General features: G+C 41.0%; 1 protein-coding gene and 1 pseudogene across 1 annotated transcript in view; one reads left to right on the top strand and one right to left on the bottom strand.

The window, feature by feature from the left end:
* The window catches only part of PPP1R1C (protein phosphatase 1 regulatory inhibitor subunit 1C), a 122,401-nt gene that overhangs the window by 16,641 nt on the left and 87,042 nt on the right, over positions 1-18,718 (top strand). The gene's annotated exons all lie outside the window — the stretch shown is intronic.
* LOC114112859 (proteolipid protein 2-like) lies at positions 5,592-6,361 on the bottom strand (annotated as a pseudogene).

Genomic DNA, 18,718 nt, shown 5'->3' with positions numbered 1-18,718 from the left:
ATTCCAAATATCTATAAGTTGTAATTCTCACCTTCTTTTTCTATAACTTGTAGAAGTATTCTTTGCAGAGCCATGGTATATTAAAAAAAAAATCCTCCATCAATCATCTTATCAGACAGGACTGACCTGTTATTTTCGCACAGCTAAGCAAAGAGGAACTAAAAAGCCCCTTGATGAAAGTGAAAGAGGAGAGTGAAAAAGTTGGCTTAAAGCTCAACATTCAGAAAACGAAGATCATGGCATCTGATCCCATCACTTCATGGGAAATAGATGGGGAAACAGTGGAAACAGTGTCAGACTTTATTTTGGGGCGCTCCAAAATCACTGCAGATGGTGACTGCAGCCATGAAATTAAAAGGTGCTTAGGGTGTCTGGAAGTTCCCTGGTGGCTTAGATGGTAAAGCATCTGTCTACAATGTGGGAGACCTGGGTTCGTTCCCTGGGTTGGGAAGATTCCCTGGAAAAGGAAATGGCAACCCACTCCAGTACTCTTGCCTAGAAAATCCCATAGACGGAGGAGCCTGGTGCAGGCCACTGTCCATGGGGTTGCAAAGAGTCGGACACAACTGAGCGACTTCCCTTCACTTCACTTCAGATAGCATATTAAAAATCAGAGATATTGCTTTGCCAACAAAGGTCCGTCTAGTCAAGGTTATGGTTTTTCCAGTGGTCATGTATGGATGTGAGAGTTGGAATGTGAAGAAAGCTGAGCACCAAAGAATTGATGCTTTTGAACTGTGGTGCTGGAGAAGACTCCTGAAAGTCCCTTGAACTGCAAGGATATTCAACCAGTCCATCCTAAAGGAGACCAGTCCTGAGTGTTCATTGGAAGGACTGAGGCTGAGGCTGAGGCTGAAACTCTAATACTTTGGCCACGTCATGCGAAGAGTTGACTCATTGGAAAAGACCCTGATGCTAGGAGGGATTGTGGGCAGGAGGAGAAGGGGACAACAGAGGATAAGATGGCTAGATAGCATCACCGACTTGATGCACATGAGTTTGGGTGAACTCCAGGAGTTGGTGATGGACAGGGAGGCCTGGCGTGCTGCTATTCATGGGGTCGCAGAGTTGGACACAACTGAGCGACTGAACTGAACTGAACTGAAGCAAAGAGTAAGGAGCCTCCTTTGGAGAGCAGGGTGGTGGTTAATAACATTTTGACAACTATCAACACATCAGAATTATAAGGACGTATATAAATTGTCAATATTTAAACTACTGTCTTAAAGACCTCTGTAATTTGTGCTTGTATTTTAGATCTACACCACATATTCTTGCCTCATCTTTTCCCAACAGCACTTTTGTATTTTACTTCATTTGCCCCTCTCTGCTTCTTAGCCTGACGTCTAAGATTCTTGACAATATGTGTTGAAACAAATACTCCAACTCCACTTTATTCCCAGGCCTGAACCTGTTTCTCTGACAAGACTGGCTACTTGTCCTCTAACGATTTCCACATTAAACCTTTAAACAAAAATTTTTTTCTGACTTAGAATGTCCTCACCAGTACTTTATTTTACTAAATACTTGTATTTTTAAAGATGCTCAGATTTTCTCATTTTATTCATTTCTGGACATGGACATTTACCAAAAATATATCTTCTCGTAGCTTAGAGCAGAAAAATATTATTCATACTAAGTTGGGCTCAGATGGTCAAGAATCTGCCTGCAATGCAGAAGATCTGGGTTTAATCCCCGGGTCAGGAAGAGCCCCTGGAGAAGGGAAAGGCTACCCACTCTAGTATTCTTGCCTGGAGAATCCCATGGACAGGGGAGCCTGGGGGGCTACAGTCCACAGAGTTGCAGAGTCAGCCACGACTGAGCGGCTAACACTCACTCACTCACTCATGCTCCATCCTAGAGTGCAGCTTGGTAGTGGTCTAAACTCACCAGTTTCCTGTATCCTACTGCTGCTGAACATTGATTCAGTCTGTGACATCTCCAACTTAATGAACTCAAGAGTCATTCTCTATGGTTTTTGTTGAATTGCCACTTTTTTTTTTTTCTGAAACTAAACCTTACCATTTGGACTGGATAAAAGAGTAATTAATCACTGAAAAAAGGAATACTCAACACCCACCTTAACTTCCACTGAAACTATCCTCATCCATTAATTTTGTTTGAAAGGATTATTTTTGATAAGCAAAGGAAGCATGCAGTAAAACTGGAAAAGGCCATGACACTGGTTCCATTCTGGTCTCAAATCTATGCAGGATTACTTTCTCTAAGAATCCCAAACTGATGATTAGTCAGATTCCACTTGACAATTTCCAGTGGTAAGTTAGGCTCTTTTTGAAGCATCATGGTTATGACTAGATAGCTCTGTTAGACAGTTATGCCTTATATCTAGCTAGAGTATCCTTGAATCTTTTAACTACTGATCTTGCTATGTTCTTCTAAAGGATTTCAGAAAAAGTACAGTACTTCTTCCAACTGAGAACTCTTCATATTTTGGGGGACAGACTTCTTGTTTACTCTCAGTTCTCTCTTGAATAAAATTTTCAGTTACATTCAGTTCAGTTCAGTCGCTCAGTCGTGTCTGACTCTTTGCAATCCCATGGTCAGCAGCACACCAGGCCTCCCTGTCCATCACCAACTCCCGGAACCCACCCATACCCATGTCCATTGAGTCGGTTATGCCATCCAACCATCTCATCCTCTGTCGTCCCCTTCTCCTCCTGCCCTCAATCTTTCCCAGCATCAGGGTCTTTTCAAATGAGTCAGCTCTTCGCATCAGGTGGCCAAAGGATTGGAGTTTCAGCTTCAACATCTGTCCTTCCAATGAACACCTAGGACTGATGTTTAGGATGGACTGGTTGGATCTCCTTGCAGTCCAAGGGACTCTCAAGAGTCTTCTCCAACACCACAGTTCAAAAGCATCAATTCTTCAGCGCTCTGCCTTCTTTATAGTCCAACTCTCACATCCATACATGACCACTGGAAAAACCATAGCCTTATATTTCTTCAAAGTGAAATATAGTTGATTTACAATATTATGCTAGTTTCAAATGTATATCAAAGTGATTCAGTTATACATTTAGATATTTTCACATTCTTTTCTATTACAAGTTATTACAGATATTGAATTTTTCGTGCTGTACAGTATATCCTGTTGCTTATCTATTTCATGTATAATAGTTTGGATCTGTTAATCTTATACTCTTGTCTTTATGATTATGATATGGTTTTCAGAAATCTCACCATTCTGCTCCCTAGTGATACTCAAACTGTATTTTTCAGCATGGTACCTAAATTTCACTCTTAATTCAACAGGTAATTATTGAACATCTATTACAGGCCAGCACCATATATATATATAGTAAATGAGAATTCACAAATGAAAAGTGATGGGTTTGTGATAGCAGAAATATAGGATACTTTAGAAGCACAGAGAACACATAGCCCAGTCAGTAATGGCTTAACGGAGGAAGGAGATTGGTGCTGAACCTGGCAGAAAAAGAAGGGGAACTATTTAAGACAGAGAGGAAAACAGGACAAAGTTTCAGAAGTAGAGCAAGGCGATGCAGATTCAAGGAAGTGAGAGGAGTCCAGAATAACACAGCTTGGAGTGGCATCAGGTAGGGGTGGCAATTAGGCAGGCACCATGTGGTGGGGGCATTATAAGCATTTTAAAAGAAATTATGACTAGGAACCACTAAATGGCTTTAAGCAGGAGAGCTCACATGCTCAAATTTTATTCTAAAATGATCCCTGTGCCTGCAGATAAAGAATGGATAAGAGGGAGAAGGTCTCAGGGGGAAGTCAGTGGACTTCATTAATTGGATGGCCCAGGGGCGGGGAGGAGAATGGTAATAAAAAAGAAGTCTGAGTTAAGGCTATCAGTACTGGAGCCTTTCCTAAAATGGCAGTGCACATTTGGAGAAATGGGGAAAGGTGATGAATTCAGAATGGAATGCATGACTTTGGATACCTTAGATAAAAAAGACAGCTCTTATTCAAATTCCAAATGAAATATTCATAACATTCCTGGAAGTAATGCCTCAATAATGGAGCCACTGGTATTAAAAACCAATTTTCTAGAGCCTTTTAAGAGTAAGCACAATGTGCTTATAAAAATGAAATGTTTACCGAGCAATTATTACCTTAATAATGTTTGCAATATATCTGCTCTAGGTTCAATATAATACTTGAAAAACAGTAATTGCTCTTAATCATTACAGATATCCAATTAAACACATACATCATTAGCCAAGCAATTATGATTAGGCACTCAAGTCTACTTATCTGCTGAGTCAAAACTGCCGCCAGCCAATCTGGGGCATGAGTGTTATCCCAGGTCTGACCACTGTTCCATATGCATGCGCTCCAAGGAATAGCTAATCCTAAACTGTATGCCCTCAGCTCAACACATCTATTTAAATTCAAAGTCCAGTTGAAGCAAAATTTAAATTCTTCTTTGATGAATTGTATGTATTTCTCATTTTCGATGTTTAGCAGAGTGAGCATGCATGGCTGAGTGGGTTACCTAAGTATAAATCTTGGAAGCTTTTAAGATTTATAAAGTTAAAAGCAGCAAGTTGGTTTCAATCTATAACTAAGTGTATTTGTAATTCACCATATAACTACATGTGTTTTCTGCCATTTCTGTTATTTATGTCATTTTTTTGCAAGTCTCAAATAAACGCCTGACTACGCTATCTACTTTGTCATTCCCTTATCCTCAGTCCTTTCCACCTCAATCTTAGAAAAACTGTATTCTAGAAGTATGATATAATCAAAAGATGTAATCTTTAAAACTAGAAAGACCCAGGCCTGAATCCCAACTCTGCCACTTAATAGTTCTGTGACTAAGCAAGTTACCCATCATCTATGAGCTTCAGTTTGCTTACACACAAAATGTAATTAATACTATCAACCTCACTGAGTTGTTTTAATGATGAAAATAATGAATGAAAATGCTTGAGATTATAGCATCTCAGTATTAAAGCCAATAGCAGTAATAGTTTTTCTAATAATCTGCGTGTGTGCATGCTAAATGGCTTCAGTCATGTCCGCCTCTTTGCGACCCTATGGACCATAGCCTGCCAGGCTCCTCTGTCCATGGAATTCTCCAGGCAAGAATCTGGAGTGGGTAGCCTTTCCCTCCTCCAGGGAATCGTCCCAAACCAGGGACCTAACCGGCATCTCTTACGTCTCCTGCATTGCTTCTTTACCACTAGCACCACCTGGGAAGCTCAATAATCTGCCTCGTATTTATTTATTCCCCCACAGAACACTCTCCACCCCACATACACCCTGAGGATGTTATTTAGAGTGGGTTACAACATGGGGCCTAGCGTCTGAAATCTGAGGTACCCTCTTCTGTCATTTTGTTTGTTAGGTGGGGGCACTGTCCATGCAGAACTGATGTCTGTCTGGATACTGCAGAAGGCGGGCCTAGGCACACCCATAAAGGCAGACATACCCAGGAGCATTGATTGGCAGGCTAGCAGGCTAGAAGACAAATTCTTATGATAAAGGCACTTTTACCTCAATAGGAGGCTGGGAGTTGACTGGGAGTGTTGTAAGAGTGGGGAGGAGTTATTTCAAGGTTTATTTGCAGGTTGCGGAGAGAAATGAAGAAAGTTCACCTATATCCAGCCATCTGCAGGGTCAGTAGGGGCTGCTATATGTCTTTGCTGCAACAAGTGAAAGTGAAAGTTGCTCAGTCCTGTCTGACTGTTTGCAACCCCATGGACTATACAGCCGGTGGAATTCTCTAGGCCAGAACACTGGAGTGGGTAGCCTTTCCCTTCTCCAGGGATCTTCCCAACCCATGTATCAAACCCAGGTCTCCCGCATTGCAGGCAGATTCTTTACCAGCTGAGCCACAAGGGAAGCCCAAGAATACTGGAGTGGGTAGCCTATCCCTTCTCCAGGGGATCTTCCTTACCCAGGAATCGAAGCAGGGTCTCCTGCATTGCAGGCAGATTCTTTACCAACTGAGCTATCAGGGAAGGGGAAGGTAATGTAGGCATCATAATCAAAGAGTCATGCGGAGCACAAGGACAACACCCCCGCTGTGATTTTGGAGTTGTTTCCTCTCTCAAAAAGCACCACAACCCACAATGGAGGTGATCAGGTAGAGGATGATCGCTACAAGGGTTTAGAAGAAATCACTCCAAGGCCGGTTGATGATCGGTATCTTGGTGTGCAGGTCACACATGTAGACAGCAAAGATAGCCGCAAAGGTCATCTCTATCACCGACAAGGAGTACCCTGATGTCGAGGCACGAAAGCAGATCAGAATCACCAGGCACAATATATTCTCAGCAAACAGGAGAAATCCCTTTCTGGTGAGTGAGAAGTCGGTGCAGGCAGACCAGCAGCTGGGGGCCCAGGGGCACCCAGAATCTGCCATGGTGCGGACCAGAGGCCCAAGAGGCACAGAGGACCTGCTCTCTTGCCTGTGCATTTGAGGACGGTGCATACCCAGCAGTCTTGCCCGCCTGCCATCTAGCCAGGAAGCACATTTTGATTGACGGCATTTTTAAGGAGATACTTCTACATACATAGTTGAAGGAGACATATATGTGTAGTTGAAAGAGATACTGATTACTACGTTTATAGCTAAAACATATTAACATCCTAGCTTCTTTAAACCACAGGCATCATTGAGTCAGACTAAGTATTTAATTTTGTCATTGTCTCTGATAATTAACTGCAGGAATCTGAGTTTCTGATTATATGGTCAACTGCACTTTTATTAACTACTTAAAAGCAGTTAGACAGCCCTTTAACTTTAATGTCGGTTGGTAGGCTGGGCCCTAAAATATTAAGTTTGTGTGATTCACAGCCAAATTTCCAATTATAAAACTAAAACGTTTTAATCTCACTTTCATCCATGATCTAAAAGGAATCTTTCTTTGTCATCACAAATACATGATAGTGTATAGTTTACCAATCTTTAAAGAGGTTTAGCATTCATTGAAGTCTTTGCCAAATACTTGATACGCTAACAGATTTCATATTTCCACTAAAGATTGATGCTCAAAGTGGACTAATTACATCCTTAGATTACTTATTTATTTATTCATTTAGGATGAATTTAGCCATTAATTACTTAACTGGTTAAGAAAGTTACATTTCTGGGAGCCATTTATATATGAGTAGATACACACATACAAATATATATTTACATATATGTATATAAGGGCTTCCCTGGTGGCTCAGATGGTAAAGAGTCGGCCTGCAATGTGGGAGACCCGGGTTCGATACCTGGGTCAGGAAGATCCCCTGGAGGAGGAGGGCATGGCAACCCACTCCAGTATTCTTGGCTGGAGAATCCCCATGGACAGAGGAGCCTGGAAGAAGACATGGGGTTGCAAAGAGCTGGACACGACCGAGCAACTAAACCTATAGCACACACATACATATATAAATATATGTAACCAAGATATGTCAATACACTTTACAGTTAATATTTTATGCTTCCTGAATTAATAGAACCCCAACTAGGTTTGTTTCCAACTTGCTGTGGTACTTAACAGATTGATAAACCTTTCTAGGCATTTGGTTTGCAAACATATAAAATGAAGTGTCGTATCAGTTCTTGAGGAAATGAGGCCAGTGTGGGCTTTCAGAGTCAAGGCTAAGTACAATTCACAATCTGCCTAGGGTTTAGATGCTAGGTGAGTACAAGGATGATACTGGAAGTTTGTTCAACAGAGCATATTTGAGGTATGATCAATGTCAGAAGAGAAAGCAAAACCTTCGTGCATGTTTGGAGTCAAGGATAAAACATTCATATCTGTTGTGTGCATGTACACATCATCACTCACTTTCAGAAGTGAAGATGGAAGTGAAGAAACTTTATTTGTCACTACAGTAAAGCTGGGAGGAAAAAGAGAAAAGGGGGAGGTTAAAAAAAAAAAAAAAGAAAGCAAGCTGGGGGCGTGGGTGGCGGTTTTCATAAGATTAAGGTAAGCCCCTAGAGTGGAAATTGCTCACTGCTTCACTGGAGCACTTCCTAATGTTGTACTTGGCAAAATACATTTATTCATCTCCATGCCTTTAACAGTAGTTTACTAAGAACACATTGTTTTCCTTGAAACTATCATACTGCAACCCCCTTTATAGTCTCGAAACAGATATGCAATACTAAAATTCTAAATTTCTGGGATGTCAACAGAGAAAGAAAAAATGTACTTTTTGGTTTTGCACTGTAAAACAATGGGCAATTTATGTTAATGAATGGTCATTATTGTAAATTAATGTCAGTAAAAAGAACATGGCTATAGTTGTTTTTTTTTTTTTTTTGAGACTTTATGTCCATTCAGACTAATCAATTTATTTCCCTCAAATTTTATCTCTGTGATCCTATCTTTTTGAATAAAGAAAAAAATGGTAACAATGTGAAAAATGACTTAACACTATACCTCTTTGTTATAATGACCTATACAAAGGCAAAATAAAAATACTGAGAATGTAATTACTGAGCCCAGTTTTTGTATTAGGTGTGCTAAATAATGAAGACTGCAAGGATTTGATTTGCGAGCTTATAATCTAGTTTTATGAAACAAGACAAGGGAATGAGAACAGTGAAAAGATGCAAGAAAAAACAGAAAGGAATTACAGTGAAACAAGATGATTCATTTCTGAATGAATGATGTTAACAGTAAATGCTCTAAGAGTTCAGAGGAGTGAGAACTCTTAGAGCATTTACTCCTCTGAACTCCTAGAACATTTACTGTTAACATCATTCTCAGAAGACTGATGTTTGTAGAACTGACTTTATAGAGGAGGTGGAGTTTCATTCCAGGGATGACCTGCAGAAAATCGGGAAGGGAGAAATTTGAAGATGATAGCTCAGGTCAGTCGGACAGGAGCTGATGGTTAACTCATGCAAGACCAGTGAGAATTCAAGTATGTGGAAGCCAATATGTGGAGGGGCTAGGATGAGTAGTTTTGAATTTATTTTCCATAAAGTGGAAATTACTGGCATTGTATGATCAAATAAAGTCCATGATCAAATAAAGCTCAGTCCTGCAGTATGTGGGGGTAGAATGAGGAATGGCAGGAAGGTCAGTTGGGAGACCAATTGAAGGGTCCAGAAATGAGTGAGAAGGATATAAACTGCAGGATGGCAAAGTAATGGATTACAAAAGACAAATGTAAGACACAGAAAAATGAATCAGTTGACTGCCAAAACTGATTGCCTGGATGGATGTGAGATGATGAAGCTAAGAGAGTCAAGCAGGACTTCAGGTGTGGGTAGTATAAGGACTGGTAAATCCAGACGAAGGAAATAAATTCTGTGGTCAAAATGAAGTTAGTTATAAATGTAAAAATAATGGTCATGTAGCTAGTTTATACCATGTTACACAAATTTACATAGTGCATGATGGCTCAGAGGTAAAGAAGCTACCTGCCAACACAGAAGAGGCAAGAAGTGTGGGTTCCACCTTTGTAGCAGGAAGATCCCCTGGAGGAAGAAATGGTAATCTACTCCCATATTCTTGCCTGGAAAAATCCTATGGACAGAGGATCCTGTTGGGCTATAGTCCATGGGGTTGCAAAGAGTTGGACAAGACTGAGCAACTGAGCACATGCAACATATACATTCAGTTCAGTTCAGTCACTCAGTCGTGTCCGACTCTTTGTGACCCCATGAATCGCAGCACGCCAGACCTCTCTGTCCAACGCCAGCTCCTGGAGCCCACCCAAACTTATGTCCATGGAGTCGGGGATGCCATCCAACCATCTCATCCTCTGTCATCCCCTTCTCCTCCTGCCCTCAATCTTACCCAGCATCAGGGTCTTTTCAAGTGAGTCAGCTCTTCTCATCAGGTGGCCACAGTATTGATTTTCAGCTTCAACATTAGACCTTCCAATGAACAACCAGGACTGATCTCCTTTAGGATGGACTGGTTAGATCTTCTCGCAGTCCAAGGGACTCTCAAGAGTCTTCTCCAATGGTACACTATTATTATATATTATAACCATATTTATGCCGGATGGATGTGAGAGTTGGACCATAAAAGGACTGAGCACTGAAGAATTGATGCTTTCAAACTGTGGTGCTGGAGAAGACTCTTGAGAGTCCTCTGGACAGCAAGGAGATCAAACCCATCAATCCGAAAGGAAATCAACCCCGAATATTCATTGGAAGGATGGATGCTAAAGCTGAAGCTCCAATACTTTGGTCACTTGATATGAAGAGCTAACTCAATGGAAAAGACCCCAATGTTGGGAAAGATTGAAGGCAGGATAAGGAGGGGGTGACAGAGATGAGATGGTTGGATGGCATCACGGACTCAACGGACATGAGTTTGAGCAAACTCTGGAAGATAATGAAGTAAGGGAATCCTGGAGTGCTGCAGTCCATAGGGTCACAAAGAGTTGAGCATGCCTTACCAACTGAACAACAACAAGATGCTTATACACAAAAGCCCAACTTCAAAAAAACCACAGATGATAGACTCTATTTAAAAATGAGGTTCCAGATTTCCCTGGTGGTACAGTGAATAAGAATCTGCTTGCCAGTGCAGGGGACACGGATTTGATCCTGGATCCAGGAAGACTACACATGCCTCTGAGCAACTAAGCCGGTGCGTCACAAGTACTGAGCCTGAGTGCCACAAAGAGTCGGACACAACTGAGTGACTTTCATGTCACATTATATCTTCATAGACGCAACTTAAATTTTCCTAGGTATTGTCAGCCTATGGCTATAGATATGATCTCATTTATAACCAATTTTTAAGTACCCTTGTGTGGTAGCCATTACCTACTAATGTGGACCCTCAAGCCCCATGCAAAATGCTTTCCCCAATAAAATACTTTCTTGGGTCCCTTGGGTGAAGTATAACATGTGTAGCACTTCTCACTATTTTTACTGCTCCACTGGGCACAGCTGCTACTACTTTGAGTGTTTTAAACACCAAGTACATCTTTTTGTAGTCTGTAGCCACCCTCAGTCCTGATTCAATGCACCATGCTTTGTTTAGTCAACAATATCTCTCTCTTTCCTTGATATTAACCTAATAGTGGGCCTCCAAAATACTTGGGAGCAAAGTCATTACAAAGTTTGGTAATGTATCTCTTTCAGGTTTTAGGTACAGTTCCTTTCTCAATTTTTGGATGAGCAGATGAGTTCAATGAGATTAAGCAATGGCAGATACCATATGACAAATTAATGGCAGAACTGGCATTCAAACTCAGATCTGTCTACACACCCTGTACTCCTAATCACAGAGTTTTAAATATATATGTGTCATGCAATCTCATGTAAAAGTATTAAAATAAGCTCAGGAGATCAGATACAGAGGTTTATCAAATCAACAAGATGGAAACAAATTCTTGTACTGAACCAAGTTCTGTATCTCATTTGGTGAAACAGGCAATAATTTCAAAGTAAGTAGGGACTTTCAGATACATCTCTATAAAAGCAGCTTAACAATATCAGATATATTAAATAATTGAGATGCTTAAGAAATTAGCTCCTTGGAAATATGAGCATGCTGAAACTGGTTTAAATAAGTTAGATGCTTGACATTTGATACTGAAGATCCATGAGAAACATAAGTAGTTCTCAGACTGGAGCATGAGATTACAGAAAAGGATTAAGAAGACTACAGTACCATCAGTTCAGTTGTTCAGTCGTGTATGAATCTTTGCGAACCCATGGACTGCAGCATGCCATGCTTCCCTGTCCAACACCAACTCCCAGAGCTTGCTCAGATTCATGTCCATTGAGTCAGTGATGCCATCCAACCATCTCATCCTCTATCGACTCCTCCTCCTGCCTTCAATCTTTCCCAGCATCGGGGTCTTTTCAAATGAGTCAGTTCTTTGCATGAGGTGGCCAAAGTATTGGATTTTCAGTTTCAGCATCAGTCCTTCCAATGAATATTCAGGACTGATTTCCTTTAGGATGGACTGGTTGGATTTCCTTGCAGTCCAAGGGACTCTCAAGAGTCTTCTCCAACACCACCACAGTTGGAGTACACACCACAACACAACACCATAGTACCACTTATTCTTATTTTTGATTTGATAAATTGTTTACATATACTTATGAATATTCATACTGTGAATCTTGATACAAAATATTTGAGGTAAGTAGATTATATGTTTTAATTCTCATATTGCCACTGCATAGAATGAGACAAAAGAGGAGTAATACCTTAACTAGTAAAAAAGTTATTGGATTCTAGATTAGAGGGTTTGACTTAGGTCATATTTAAATGGCCTACTGGTTTTCCCTACTTTCTTCAATTTAAGTCTGAATTTTTCAATAAAGAGTTCATGATCTGGGCCATAGTTAGCTCCCAGTCTTGTTTTTGTTGACTGTATAGAACTTCTCCATCTTCAGCTGCAAAGAATATAACCAATCTGATTTTGGTATTGACTTGGTGATGTCCATGTATAGAGTCCTCTCGTGTTATTGGAAGAAGGTGTTTGCTATGACCACTGCATTCTCTTGGCAAAACTCTGTTCACCTTTGTGCTGCTTCATTTTGTACTGCAAGGCCAAACTTGCCCATTACTTCAGGTATCTCTTGATTTCCTACTTAGCATTCCTATCCTCTGTGATGAAAAGGACATCTTTTATTGGTATTAGCCCTAGAAGGTCTTGTAGGTCTGCAAATCCCTTATGATTATACAGTGGAAGTGCCGAATAGATTCAAGAGATTAGATCTGATAGGCAGAGTCCTGAAGAACTATGGATGGAGGTTTGTAAAATAGTACAGAAGGCAGTGATCAAAACCATCCCCAAGAAAAAGAAATGCCAAAAGGCAAATGGTTGTCTGAGAAAGTATTACAAATTGCTGAGAAAAGGATAGAAGTGAAAGGCAATGGAGAAAAGGAAAGATATACCCATCTGAGTGCAGAGTTCCAAAGAATAGCAAGGGGAGATAAGAAAGGCTTCCTCACTGATAGGTACAAAGAAATAGAGGAAAACAATAGAATGGGAAAGACTAGAGATTTCTTCAAGAAAATCAGAGAGACCAATGGAACATTTCAAGCAAAGATGGGGTCAATAAAGGACAGAAACCTAACAGAAGCAGAAGCTATTAAGAAGAGGTGGCAAGAATACACAGAAGAACTGTACAAAAAAGTTCTTAATGACCAGATGCTGTGCTCACTCATGAAGAGCTAGACATCCTGGTGTGTGAAGTCAAGGAGGCCTTAGGAAACATTACTAAGAACAAAGCTAGTGGAGGTGATGGAATCCAGCTGAGCTATTTCAAGTCCTAAAAGAAGATGCTGTGCAAATGCTGCACTCAATATGCCAGCAAATTTGGGAAACTCAGCAGTGGCCACAGGACTGGAAAGGTCAGTTTTCATTTCAATCCCAAAGAAAGGCAATATCAAAGAATATTCAAACTACTGCACAATTGCATTCATGCCACATGCTAACAAGGTAATGCTCCAAATCCTTCAAGCTAGGCTTCAACAGTGCATGCAAGAACCAAGAACTTCCAGATGTACAAGCTGGATTTAGAAAAGGCAGGGGAACCAGAGATCAAATTGCCAACATTTGTTGGATCACAGATAAAGTAAGGGAATTCCAGAAAAATATCTACTTCTGACTGTGTGGATCATAAAGAGCTGCGGAAACTTAAACAGATGGTAATACCAAACCACCCTACCTGTCTCCTGAGAAAGCTGTAGGCAGGTCAAGAAGTAACATTTAGAACTGCACATGTAACAATGGACTGGTTCAAAATGGGGAAAGGAGGATGTCGAGGTTGCATACAGTCACCCTGCTTATTTAACTTCTATGAAGTGTACATCATGTGAAATGCCAGGCTGAATGAGTCACAAGCTAGAATCAAGGTTGCTGGGAGAAATATCAATATCTCACATGCACAGATGACACTACCCTTATGGCAGAAAGTGAAGAGTAACTAAACAGACTCTTGATAAAGATGAAAAAGGAGAGTGAAAAAGCTGACTTAAAGCTCAGTTCAGTTCAGTTCAGTCGCTCAGTTGTGTCTGACTCTCTGCGACCCCGTGAACCACAGCATGCCAGGCCTCCCTGTCTATCACCAACCCCTGGAGTCCACTCAAACCCGTGTCCATTGAGTTGGTGATGCCATTCAACTAGCTAATCCTCTGTTGTCCTCTTCTCCTCCTGCCCTCAATCTTTCCCAGCATCAGGGTCTTTTCAAATGAATCAGCTCTTCAAATCAGGTGGCCAAAGTATTGGAATTTGAGCTTCAGCATCAGTCCTTCCAATGAACACCCAGGACTGATCTCCTTTAGGATGGACTGGTTGGATCTTCTTGCAGTCCAAGGGACTCTCAAGAGTCTTCTCCAACACCACGGTTCAAAAGCATCAATTCTTCAGTGCTCAGCTTTCTTTATAGTCCAACTCTCACATCCATACATGACCACTGGAAAACATAGCCTTGACTAGACGGACCTTTGTTGACAAAGTAATGTCTCTGCTTTTGAATTGCTGTCTAGGTTGGTCATATCTTTCCTTCCAAGGAGTAGGCATCTTTTAATTTCATGGCTGCAATCACCATCGGCAGTGATTTTGGAGCCCACCAAAATAAAGTCAGCCACTGTTTCCACTGTTTTCCCATTTTTGGCCATGAAGTGATGGGACTGGATGCCATGATCTTAGTTTTCTGAATATTGAGCTTTAAGCCAAATTTTTCACTCTCCTCTTTCATCAAGAGGTTCTTAATTCTTCTTTGCTTTCTGCCATAAGGGTGGTGTCATCTGCAATCTGAGGTTGATATTTCTCCCAGCAATCTTGATTCTAGCTTGTGCTTCATCCAGCCCAGCATTTCTCATGATGTACTCTGCAGAGAAGTTAAATAAGCAGGGTGACAATATACAGCCTTGACGTACTCCTTTTCCTATTTGGAACCAGTCTGTTGTTCCATGTCCAGTTCTAACTGTTGCTTCCTGACCTGCATATAGGTTTCTCAAGAGGCAGGTCAGGTCGTCTGGTATTCCCATCTCTTTCAGAATTTTCCACAGTTTATTGTGATCCACACAGTCAAAGGCTTTGCATAGTCAATAAAGCAGAAATAGATTTTTTTTTTTGGAACTCACTTGCTTTTTTGATGATCCAGCAGATGTTGACTTAATACTAAACATTCAAAAAACTAAGATCATGGCATCCAGCTCCAACACTTCATGGCAAATAGGTGGGGAAGAAATGGAAAAAGTGAGAGACTTTATTTTCTTGGGCTCCAAAATCACTGCAGACAGTGACTGCAGCAATGAAATTAAAAGAAGCTTGCACCTTGGAAGGAAAGTTAAGACAAACCCAGACAGTGTATCAAAAAGCAGAGACATCACTTTGCCAACAAAGGTCTGTCTAGTCAAAACTATGGTTTTTCCAGTAGTCATGTATGGATATGAGAACTGGACATAAAGAAGGCTGAGCACCAAAGAATTGATGCTTTGGAACTGTGGTGCTGGGGAAGATTCTTGAGTCCCTTGGACAGCAAGGAGATCCAACCAGTCAATTCTAAAGGAAACCAGTCCTGAATATTCATTGGAAGGACTGATGCTGAAGCTGAAGCTCCAATATTTTGGCCACTTGATTTGAAGAGATGACTCACTGGAAAAGACCCTGATGCTGGGAGAGATTGAAGGCATAAGGAGAAAAGGCAGCAGAGGATGAGGTGGTTAGATAGCATCGTCAACTCAATGGATGTGAATCTGAGCAAACTCCAGTAGATGGTGGAGGACAGGGGAGTCTGGCGTACTGCAGTCCAAGAGTCAGACACAGCTTAGTGACAGAACAACAATAGCAACAATAACATCATGGGTGCTTAACATGTGTCTCTTCAAGGATTAAATCATGTCATGCTGATGCGGACCTTTATCACCCCCTGAAGGAGTTCAGGGAGGATAGAAGAAATGAGGAACTTTGTGTTCTGGAAAAAATGGCAGGACAGGTCTCCAGATAGTTAAATTATTTTAGGAGCTGATTTTACAAGGCCTACTCTTGTATTTCTTCATATCTACTAAAATACTAAAACCTTCATAGTGAGGACTATTTCTCGTGACTAAGCAGAAGCGTCCCAAGACTAGCAGAAACTTTCTGAAAAAAATATGTGCTTGATTGCATGTACTCCCCATTCATCAAAATCACTTATCCTTCCCTCTGTTCTCCTTGGAGCAATTTCTCAGAGCTATCTGAGGTGCTGTCTCCCAGGCTACAGTACTCATTTTGCCCCTAATAAAACTTAACTTGCAATTCTCACATTGTACATTTTTTTAAGTGAACATAGGTTATCAATAAGACTGCTGCTACTGCTGCTATTGCTAAGTCTCTTCAGTCGTGTCCGAATCTGTGCGACCCCATAGACGGCAGCCCATCAGGCTCCCCCGTCCCTGGGATTCTCCAGGCAAGAACGCCGGAGTGGGTTGCCATTTCCCTCTCCAATGAATGAAAGTGAAAAGTGAAAGTGAAGTCGCTCAGTCGTGTCCGACTTCGCAACCCCATGGACTGCAGCCCACCAGGCTCCTCCATCCATGGTATTTTCCAGGCAAAAGTACTAGAGTGGGGTACTTGCTCAGTCATGTCCGACTCTTTGTGACCCCATGGACTGTAGCCTAACCAGGTTCCTCCGTCCATGGGATTTTCCAGGCAAGAATACTGGAGTGGGGTGCCATTTCCTTCTCCAGGAGATCTTTCCGACCCAGGGATTGAACCCAGGTCTCCTGCATTGTAGACAGATGCTTTACCATCTGAGCCACCAGGGAAGATCCCAATAAAACTGAGATGGCACAAAAAATATATGCTATCCTTCCCTAGTTACTGTACTGTACATAAGATCCCCAGATCTTATTCATCTTACAAACCTGTTTGTATTCTTTGGGAACATCTTCCCTTTCCCTACCTCCAGCCCCTGACAACCTCTCCGTTTCTTTGAGTTTTAATTTTTAAAATTCCATAGATAACTGAGATCATACAGTATTTGTCATTCTCTGATTCATTTCATTGAAACCTAATCCCTAAAGTTCCATCTCTGCTGTCACAAATGGCAGAATTTCTTTCTTTTCATCGCTGAATAATAGTCCATTATATCAGATGGTCCCCAGCTTATGATAGTTCAACTTACATAATTATTCAACATTATGATGGTGCTACAGCAAAACTCATTTAGTAGAAAAAAAACTGAATTTTGATCTTTTCCTGGTCTAGTGATATTTGTTACCATACTCTGCTGATGCTGGGCAGCAGCAGCTAGCTGCAGCTCTCAGTGAGCCATGTGATCACAATGGTAAATACACTTGCAACCATTCTGGTTTTCATTTTCAGTACAGTATTTAATTAATTACAGGAGATATTCAATACTTTATTAAAACAGTCTTTGTGTTAGATGATTATGCCCAACTCTAGGCTAACTGCAGATGGTGACTGCAGCCATGAAATTAAAAGACGCCTACTCCTTGGAAGGAAAGTTATGACCAACCTAAATAGCATATTCAAAAGCAGAGACATTACTTTGCCAACAAATGTCCATCTAGTCAAGGCTATGCTTTTTCCAGTGGTCATGTATGGATGTGAGAGTTGGACTGTGAAGAAAGTTGAGTGCTGTAGAACTGATGCTTTTGAACTGTGGTGCTGGAGAAGACTCTTGAGAGTCCCTTGGACTGCAAGAAGATCCGACCAGCCCATTCTAAAGGAGAGCAGTCCTGGGTGTTCTTTGGAAGGAATATTGCTAAAGCTGAAACTCCAATACTTTGGCCAGCTCATAAGAAGAGTTGACTCATTGGAAAAGACCCTGATGCTGGGAGGGATTGGGGGCAGGAGGAGAAGGGGATGACAGAGGATGAGATGGCTGGATGGCATCACCGACTCGATGGATATGAGTTTGAGTGAACTCCAGAAGTTGGTGATGGACAGGGAGGCCTGGCGTGCTGTGAATCATGGGGTCGCAAAGAGTCGGACACAACTGAGTGGTTGAACTGAACTGAACTGAGGCTAATGCAAGCGTTCTGAGCATGTTTCAGGCAGGCAAGGCTAAACTTGATGATCAGTATGTAGGTGTATTAAATACATCTTCAACTTACAATATTTTCAATGTATGATGGAGTTATCAGGACATAATCCCATCATAAGTTAAGGAAGATCTGTATATATACCACAATTTCTTTATTCATTCATCCATTAATGGACAATTGGTTGTTTCCATATCTTGGCTGTTGTAAATAATGCTTTAATGAATAGAAGTGTTTTCTTTTTCTTTGGGTAATTGCCCAGATGTGGAACTTGTGGATCACAGGGTAATTCTCTGGGTCAGGAATATCCTCTGGAGAAGGAAATGGCTACCCACTCCAATATTCTTACCTGGGAAATCCCATGGACAGAGGAACCTGGCTGGCTGCAGTCCATGGAGTTGCAAGGGTTGGATACAACTTATCAACGAAACTACCAGAGTAGCTCTATTTTTAATTTTTTTAGGAACCTCCATACTATTTTCTATAGTGACTGTTTTTTCCTTCAAATGCTTTGACTATATTATTCTACTCTCTCCTGGACAGCAAGGTTTCTGCTGCAAAACCCAATCATAGTCTCATGGGAGTTCACCTACATGTGAGGATTTTTCTCTTGCCTCTCTAAAAATTCTCCCTTTGTCCTTAATTTTAGACAGTTTTATTATATTATGTCTTGGTAGAACATATTTTTGAGTTGAAATTTTTTGGAGATCTATAAGCTTCATGTACTTGGAGTTGTAAACCTCACCCAAGATTTAAGAAATTCTCATCTTTTAAAATAATAAACTTTCTGCCCC

Source organism: Ovis aries, chromosome 2 (genome assembly GCF_016772045.2).
Source record: "Ovis aries strain OAR_USU_Benz2616 breed Rambouillet chromosome 2, ARS-UI_Ramb_v3.0, whole genome shotgun sequence".
NCBI lineage: Eukaryota > Metazoa > Chordata > Mammalia > Artiodactyla > Bovidae > Ovis > Ovis aries.
This window is presented reverse-complemented; position numbering and strand designations above follow the sequence as displayed.